Source organism: Artibeus jamaicensis, unplaced genomic scaffold (genome assembly GCF_021234435.1).
Source record: "Artibeus jamaicensis isolate MK-2021 breed Jamaican fruit bat unplaced genomic scaffold, CSHL_Jam_final contig_536, whole genome shotgun sequence".
Classification (NCBI taxonomy): domain Eukaryota; kingdom Metazoa; phylum Chordata; class Mammalia; order Chiroptera; family Phyllostomidae; genus Artibeus; species Artibeus jamaicensis.
Window position 1 is genome coordinate 1,686,184 of NW_026521878.1, and position 9,381 is coordinate 1,695,564.

Consider the following 9,381-nt stretch of genomic DNA (forward strand, 5'->3'; position numbering starts at 1 on the left):
TTTTTCCTCTATTTTGTAACCACACAACCATTTCTGTGAGCATCCTGATTACCAGTGCTTTGAATTCTGCATCTGATAGGTTGGCTATCTCTTCATCACTTAGTTGTATTTTTTCTGAAGCTTTGATCTGCTCTTTCATTTGGGATATATATGTATATATATATGTGTGTGTGTGTGTCTGTGTGTGTGTATATATATACACACACATAGACACACACACACACATGCACACACACACACACACATATATATATAGTCTTGACCGTTCTGTTAATGTAGTAAGGGGCAAAGCCTTAGGTATTCAGCAGGACCAGGCAACTCAGGTTGCCTTGCTATGACACTGATGTGGGGGTTGGGTCCAAGAGGAAACAATACTGTTTTCTTAGGTCTTGGCTGGCTTTCAGTCATTTCCTCCTGCTATCCACAAGCAAATTGATCCCATATGGTGCTGATTCCCAGGTGGGTGGTTTTGTGTACATTCTAGGACACTGTGGGTTTCTCCAATGAAGTCTCCTATAAGGCTGGTAGTTACTCCTGCCACCTCAACCCCCCACAAGTTTTTCAATCAGAAGTTTTGAGGCTTCATTTCCCCATACTGGAACCCTGGGTTGTTGGATCTGTCTCACTTCTCAATTGCTCCTACCAGTTTATATGCCTGCCAGTGTGGGACCATTTGCTCCACCAGCTGCTGCCTCACCTACCCCATTCCTCTATATGCCACTTTGCCACTGGTCCTCTCCACCCCAGCTGCCTGTCTCTGGCCCTCCTAATGGTCTGGTGAATATTCTTTTTTAACATCTTGAGTGTTGGACTTCCATATAATTGGACTTTCAGTTCTTATTTTTTTAATTTGTTGTTGTTCTTCTTTTGGTTGTTCAAGGAGACAAAATGTATCTACCTCTATGAGTCTGCTTAAAGGCTTGCCAACTTTGCTTAGTTTTCAAAGGACCAGCTCCTGAGTTTATTGGTCTTTTGGATTGTTCTCTTAGTGTCTATGTCATGTAATTGGGCTCTGATCTTGGTTATTTTCTTCTTTCTACTCACTCTGGGTTTCATTTGTTGTTATTACTCCAGCTCTTGTAGGGTTAACTTGTTTATTTGAAAAGTTTCTGTCTTTTTTTAGGTAGGCCTGTATCACTATGAACTTCCTTCTTGGGACTGGCTTAGATGTATCCCATAGCTTTTGGACTATTGTATGTTTATATTAATTTGTTTCCAGATACTTTTTGATTTCTTTCTTGATCTCATTATTAACCCCTTCACTGTTTAACAGAATGTTACTCAATCTCCACAAGTTTGAGTGTTTTCAAGTTTTTTCGAGGCTGGTTTCTAGTTTCAGGCCCTTGTAGTCTGAGAAAATGCTTGATATAATTTCAACTTTATTGAATTGTTGAAGTACTTGTTTTGTGTCCTATTATGTGGTCTATCTTTGAAAATATTTCATGTGTATTTAAAAAGAATGTGTATTTTGCTTCCTTGGGTTAAAAGGTTCTACATATATCTGTTAAGTACATTTTATCTAAGGCCTTGTTCAGTGGTGTAATATCCCTGTTGATATTTTGTTTAGAAGATCTGCCCATTTTTTTAGGGAGGTGTTAAAATTCCCTTGAATAAGTGTGTTACTGTCTATATCTTTCTTGAAGTCCTATAAGATTTCCCTTATATATCTGAGTGTTCCTATGTTGGGTACATGTATGTTTGCAATGTTTATGTCTTCTCGTTAGATTCTTCCCTTGGATATTCTGAAGCGTATTTCAGTATCTCTTTTTATGGCTTTTGTTTCAAAGTTTATTTTATCTGACATAAGTATTGCTACCCCAGCTTTCTTTTCTTGTCCATTTGCTTGAAATATTTTGTTTCAAACCTTCACTTTCAGTCTGTGTAGGTGGGTCTCTGAGGAGGGTCTCTGGTAGGCAGCATAAGTGTGGGCCATGTTTTCCTATCCACTCAGCTACCCTCTATGTCTTTTGACAGGAGCATTTTATCCATTAACATTTAAGGTTATTACTGATAGGTACCTATTCATTTTCCCTTTTTGTACCTGTATTTCTCTCTCAAACTCTTTTCCATCCTCTTCTTATAGCAGTCCCTTTAGCATACCTTACAATGCTGGTTTGGTGGAAGTGTATTCTTTCAGCCTTCTTTGATCTGGGAAACTCCTCATTTTGCCCTCCATTTTCATTGAGAACCTTGCTGGGTAGAGTAGTCTTGGTTGCAGGCCTTTGCTTCACATTACTTGGCATATTTCTTGCCATTCTCTCTTGGCTTGGAGTGTTTCTGTTGAGAAATTAGCTGCTAACCTTATCAGAGCTCCTTTGTATGTTACTTCTTATAAAAAATTACTATACTTTAAGAGTAGTGGTTAAGAGTGGAAAAAGAAGAGCAATGGAACAGAAGAGAGACCCCAGAAATAAACCCAAATCTCTATGATCAATTAATATTCAACAAAGGGGCAAAACATAAAATGGAGTAAAAATAGCCTCTTCAACAAATGGTGTTGGGAGAGCTGGACAGTTATGGGCAAAAAAATGAAACTCGAGTACCAACTTACATTATACACCAAAATAAATTCAAGGTAGATAAAAGATTTAAATATAAACCATGGCGCCATTAAAGTTCTAAAGGAAAATGTAGGAAGGAAAATCTCAGATATTTCAGGCAGCAACATTTTTACTGATATGTCCCCTAGAGCAAGGAATACAAAGGAAAGAATAAACAAATGAGGTCTCATCAAAATAAAAAGCTTCTGCATGACCGAAGAAAATATTATTAAAATAAAAAGAGAACCAACTGTATGGGGAAACATATTTGCCAATGATACCTCAGACAAGGGTTTAATCTCCAAAATATATAAAGAACTCACATGACTCCACTCTAAGAAGACAAGCAACCTAATTAAAAACGGGCAAAGGACTTTAACAGACCCTTCTCCAAGGACATACAGAGGATCCAGAGACATATAAAAAGATGCTCAGTATCACTAGCTATCAGAGAGATGCAAATTAAAACCACAATGAAATACAACTTTACATTGGTCAGAATGGCCATCATAAACAAAGCAACAAACAACAAATGTTGGGGAGGTTGTGGAGAAAAGAGAACCCTAGTGTACTGTTGGTGGGATTGCAGACTGGTACAACCACTATGGAAAACAGGATGGGATTTTCTCAGAAAACTAAACACGGATCTGCCTTTTGACCCAGCAATTCCACTGCTAGAATTATATCCTAAGAACCCTGAAACACCAATCCAAAAAAACCTATGCAAGCCAATGTTCATAGCAGCACAATTTACAATAGCCAAGAGCTGGAAGCAACCTAAGTGACCATCAGCAAATGAAAAATAAAACTATAGTACATTTACACAATAGAATTCTATGCAGCAGAAAGAAAGAAGGAGCTCCTACCCTTTGCAACAGCATGGATGGAACTGGAAAACATTATGTTAAGCAAAATAAGCCAGGCAGTGAAAGACAAATACCATATGATCTCACCTTTAAGAGGAGCTTAATCAACAAAACAAATAAACAAGCAAAATATAACCAAAGCTACTGAAATAGAGAACAGGATGACAGTGACCAGAAGGGAGAAGGGAGGGAATTTCAGGGAAAAAGGGGAAGGGTTTGCAGGAGCAAGTATAAAGGGCACATTGATAAAAACAAGGAGAGGGGAGCAGAAACTGGAGGGAGGTGGGGAGGGCTGTGGGGGTGGACTGGGATGGGAGTAAAAGGCATAAAACTGTACCTGAACAACAACTAAAATAAAAAAGTTAAAAAGAAATTTTAAAAAAGAGTGAAAAAAGCCGTGAACTAGAAAATTATTTTTAAAATAATTTATCTAATACAAGACTAGTCTCCAAAATGTGTAATCAATTTTCAAAACTGAATAATAAACAAAATTATGTTTTTTTCCTTTTCTTTAGGGCTTTTGATTTTACTCTGTTTCATTTTTAGCAGTTTCAATATTTATATCTTCAAGTTCACTATTCTTTGCTTCTAACATACCTAACTGGTATCAATCCATTGTGTTTTATCATCTGATATATTAAAATTTTTCAATTCCAAAAGTTTAAATTTAAGTTTTTTTATAACTTTCTTATATCTATCATTTTCTAATTCTATTTCTTAAACATATAAAATACAATTACAAAAATTAAACTAATGCACTTCCTAGTCACTCAATAATAGCAAACAATACATTGCTTGATTTTGCTCTTCATTATGAATTTGATTTTCCTGTTATTTTTGTATGCTAGATGCTAGTAATTTTACTTTGTTGGATTTTCTATTTATTTTTTATTCTTTAAACTATACTTGTGTATATTTCTAGTATGCAGTTACATTGCTTGGAAACAATTAAATTCCTTCAAGGAGTCTTGTTAGTTCTATTGAACAAGACACAAATATCCTTTATTAGAGAGGTAATTTAACTCCCTCTGAATATTACTTCAAATAATCCACTCTATACCCCATAAACTATGAAGTTTTTCTATTTAATCATTGAAAGCAGGCTTGTCCTTGAATGTGGGAATTTTAAGTTATTTCATCTACAATAATTTACTCATAATGGACCAAAGTTATAAATAAAATAGCTAAAATCATAACTCTTAGAAGAAAGTATGACCTTGGATTTTGGAATGAATTTTTGGGATTATACCAAAAACATGAACAACACAAAGAAAATAAATTGCAGTTTGTCAATATTTAAACTTCTGTACATTAAAGGGCATAATAAAGTTAAAAGATAGCATACAGAATGAAAGGAAATATTTGCAAATCATGTATCTGGTGAAGATCAACTAAAAATGAACAAATTTTTTACTGACTAGGTGTCTGAGTTGTGGGAGCATCACCCACTATACCAGAAGTTTGCAGGTCCAATTCCCAGTGAGAGCACATACCTAGGTTGTGGGTTTGATCCCCAGTTGGGCCATGTATGGTATCCTCAGGTGATAATTTTTTAAAAAGTGGGCAAAAGTTTGAATAAACACTTTTTATATAAATTTCAAGAACAGGTAACAAGAACATAAATAGTTGCTGAATGTTAGTAGTCATTAGAAAATGCAAATCAAAATCACAAATACCACTTCACACCACTATGACGGTTATTTGAAAATAACACGTGATGGTGAGTGTATAGAGAAACTGAAACCCTAGTGCATTGATGATAGGAATGATGAAAAGTTTAGCCACTGTGGAAAATGGTTCATCAGCCATCAAAAAGTAAAGCCCATATTACCCGACAGCTCCTCTTCTAAGTATATAAGCAAAATAACAATATAGATTCTTTAAAAAGCATATATATATATGTTATTGCAGCACTATTTAAAATAGGCAGAAGATGAAAATAGTTCAAATGTCCATCTACAGAAGGAAAAATAAAGAAATTGAGGTATATACATACAATGTAAAATTATTCAACCTCAAAAGATATAAAAAACTGATGCATAGTAGAACATAGATGAACCTTTAAATGTTATATAACGTGTGATACAAGAGGTCACATATTATATAACTCCATTTATATAAATTATTCTAAATAGGTAAGTTTATGGAAATAAAGATATATTGATTGGAAAGGGGCAAGGGAGAACAGGGGGTAACTGGTTTAATTTTCTATTGAGATAATGACAATATTTTGGAACTAGATAGAAGTAGTGATTCTGAAACATGGTGAATGTACTAACTGGCATTGAACTGTTACCCTAAAATTGTTAATTTTATGTTATGTGAATTTCCCATTAATAGTAACAATAAAGAATCATTCCCTCTGATGCTTTCAGAGAGTGCTCTAGTTTGTTCTTCAACTTTGTAAGTTTCTTCACAAGAATGTACCAATAAGTAGTCAGTTGAAGACTCAAGGGTGAGTAAATACCTACAAATCTTTCTCCCACTGTACTCTTGTGCGCTCTACCTGCCTTGGTCTCTCTGGGTTTTCCTCTGTCTTTTTAAATCAGAGATATCTCTGGACTTCACCTTGTTCCTAAGTACCTATGCTTCAGTTTTCAAATCCTTTGATAATAAAATGGAACAAAACAGCTTGGGTTAATTTTATTTATCTTCTTTGTGTCAGGCATTGCCTGGCAATGCCCAGTGCTCAATGTCTTAAAACCATTGTTTTATGGATGATGTCTATTTTTTAGTTGTTCTAGGATGATGCTAACTTCAGTGTCTATTATCTTGCATGAGCATAAATTAAAGTCAACATTTACCTTTTACTAAAATGTTGTTCAAACTAGGTTTTCCATATTTATTCTCAGGTGTTCATTTTATAAACATATATACATGCACTTGTGCACATACACAGGTATAGTTTTTCTCTTTAGAAGATATAAGTGTACAACTTAAATGTAAGAAACATTAATCTAAGTCTTCCTGAAGATAGAAAAGCATACCTGCATATACTCACTATGACAATTCAAATTATATTTAATTTGCTGTAGCAATAGGAGTTTCACCATTGTAAAGCTCTTATTTCAGTAAGTTCCATGACAGAGCTCTTTTTAAAGTTCAAAATATTTTCTCTAATGAGATTGTACTGCCAAGAGTTAATAAAAAATAAGAAGTACATATGTCCATGCATCTAATGGCACAGCCTTTAATCCTAGTGGATAGACAATGTCCATGTATTGCCTTGGCTGGTGTGGATCAGTGGGTTGGGTGTCATCCCACAAACCAAATGTCACAGGTTTGACTCCCTGTCAGGGCAATTCCTGGGTTGAAGGTTTAGTCCCCAGTCAGATCATGTACAGAAGGAAACAAATCAATGTCTTTATTTTTCCCTTCTTACCCCTCTCTCTAAAATCAATAAGCATGTCCTCTGGTGAGGATAAAGACTTCATACCTGTTTGTGTGTGTGTGTATATGTATGTGTATATAGCATACTGAAAATATATATTCTTCATGATATATATTCTTCAGTATATATGTATATATATTATTTAGTGCATGTGAATATGTATGTATATGTGTGTGTGTGTATGTGTGTGTGTGTGTATATATATATATATATTCCCCTTCAGATTCTTCAGTATGCTATGGGGATTAGATTGCCAAGGAAAAAAATTTTCTAATAATATATCTTGACTAGAAATAGCTACTGGAAGTGAAGAAAACATACCTTGTTACGGGAAAAGGATATTAATTTTAAAAGAAAAAATATGTTCACCGGGATAACATAAATTTGGTCAACTGATTCTGCCCAATGAATAGATTGAGTAGAGAACCATTTTTCTCAACTATAGGGCAACATGAACCTATATTTTGATTTTTTTAAAATTGTATTATAAGCAATTGATTTTAAAGGATTGCTTTTCACATGAAGAATGGTGTGTCTGTCACTCCTGGAAGTATGGTTTGTGGTTGTGTCATTCTTGTTCTCAAAATTACTTGTGTGATAATCTAAATATGTTCCTTCTCATTATGTTCCTAGAGCAGTTTGCAGGAAAAATTATCAACCACCATCTTCAGAGAACAACTGCAATAGTAACCTTTTACTAATTTGTCCCATGGAGGCAGTCCTCTGTGTGTCATCCCCCCTACTACTCACTCACTGAGATAAGGGAGCAAAGAAATCACAACTGCATATGAGTCTGCTGGGACCTATTCTTCCTCCATACCTTGGGATCTTCCATGTCTCTGTGGCTTTGTAACTGTTGTGTCTCCACCTAAAGACATTTCACACTTTCTTCATGTTAATAAACTTATTTATGTTTTAAGAACTGTTAGTAGTGTCATTTTTTAAATGGAATCTTCTCCAATTTCCCTAATAAATTAATTAACACAGTGTTTTCTAAACCATCCCACCACAGAGATCATTTCATTACACACAGGTTTCATTCAGCAATTCATTTCCCCACTATCTGGAGCTTCTAAAAGTCTAAGCCTTATTTGTGCTACAACATCTTTGGAAGTTTTGCCCCCTAGTTCATAATAAACCTTTGAGAAATAGTTTCTGAGAGTAAATAATAAGGCAAGAAGCAAGGTAGATAAAAAAAGGAAATGAAAGTAAGTGAATGAATACTTTATTGTAGACTTCAAGAAGCACAAACATAACTTACTTTATTATTCTTCACTTTATTGTGGTTTGCACATATTGCTTTTTTGAGCAAGTTTATTGGTATAATTTTACAACATGGTTTACTGAATACTTTAAATTCACTGCTTAGAAAAAATTCAAAATATTACTGCTCATTGACAAGGTAACTGGTCATTCAAGAGCTATGATGGAGATGGACAGTAAGATTAGTGTGGTTTTCATGCCTGCTAACACCACATCCATTTTGCAGCCTGTGAATCAAGGAGTAATTTTGACTTTCAAGTCTTATTATTTAAGAAATATATTTTGTAAAGCCATGGTTCCCACAGATAATGATTACTCTGATGGATCTTCACAAAGCAAATTGAAAACTTCTCAAAAATTCACCATTCTAGATGCCATTAAGAACATTCTTAACTCACAGGAAGAAGTCAAAATATCAACACAAACAGGAGTTTGGAAGAAGTTGATTCCACACCTCGTAGATGACATTGAGGGGGTTAAGACTTCAGCAGAGGAAGTAATTGCATATGCAGTAGAAATAGAAATAAAATTAGAAGTGGAGCCTGAAGATGTGACCAAATTGTTGTAATTTATGATAAAACTTTAAATGGATGAGGAGTTGCTTCTTACAAATGAGTAAGTTGTTTCTTTGGAAAGAAAATCTATTCTGAGTAATAATGCTGTGAAAATTGTTAAAATGATAACAAAGAATTTACATACTGTATAAACTTAGTTAATGAGGCAATGGTAGGGCTTGAGGGGATTTACTGAAATTTTGAAAGAAGTTCTACTGTAGGTAAAATATCAAACAGTGTTGTACGCTACAGAGAAATCATCAGTGAAGAGTCAATTGATGCTGCAAATTTCATTGTTGTTTTAACTAATTGCCACAGCCACCTCAACCCCCAGCAATCACCATTTTGATCAGTCAACAGCCATCAAAATTGAGGCAAGACCTTCCACCAGCAAAATTACTTCTACTCACTGAAGTTTCATAAAATGTTTAGCATTTTATAGCAATAAAGTATTTTAATGAAGGTATGTAAATTTTTATATGAAATATTATTGTACTATTAATAGAGTACAGTATAGTATAAATATGCCTTGAGAAACCAAAAGGTTTATGTGACTCACATTATTACAATATTCACCATACAGGGGTGGCATGAAACGAAACTCCCAACATATCCAAAGCAAGCTTGTATGAACATAGCAGGATGCCTATTTTGACATTTGCACAACTGGACCATTCACATCACCAAAGCCTGGCAACAACACCTAAATTAATGTAACCTTGAAAAATGCATGCATTTCCTGGAGTTCAGAGCTTTTAAAAATATAT

At 34.6% G+C, this 9,381-nt stretch overlaps 1 pseudogene; it reads left to right on the forward strand.

Moving 5' to 3' along the window:
- Nucleotides 1–7,999: 7,999 nt before the first annotated feature.
- LOC128628109 (tigger transposable element-derived protein 1-like) lies at nt 8,000–9,037 on the forward strand (annotated as a pseudogene).
- Nucleotides 9,038–9,381: the final 344 nt, after the last annotated feature.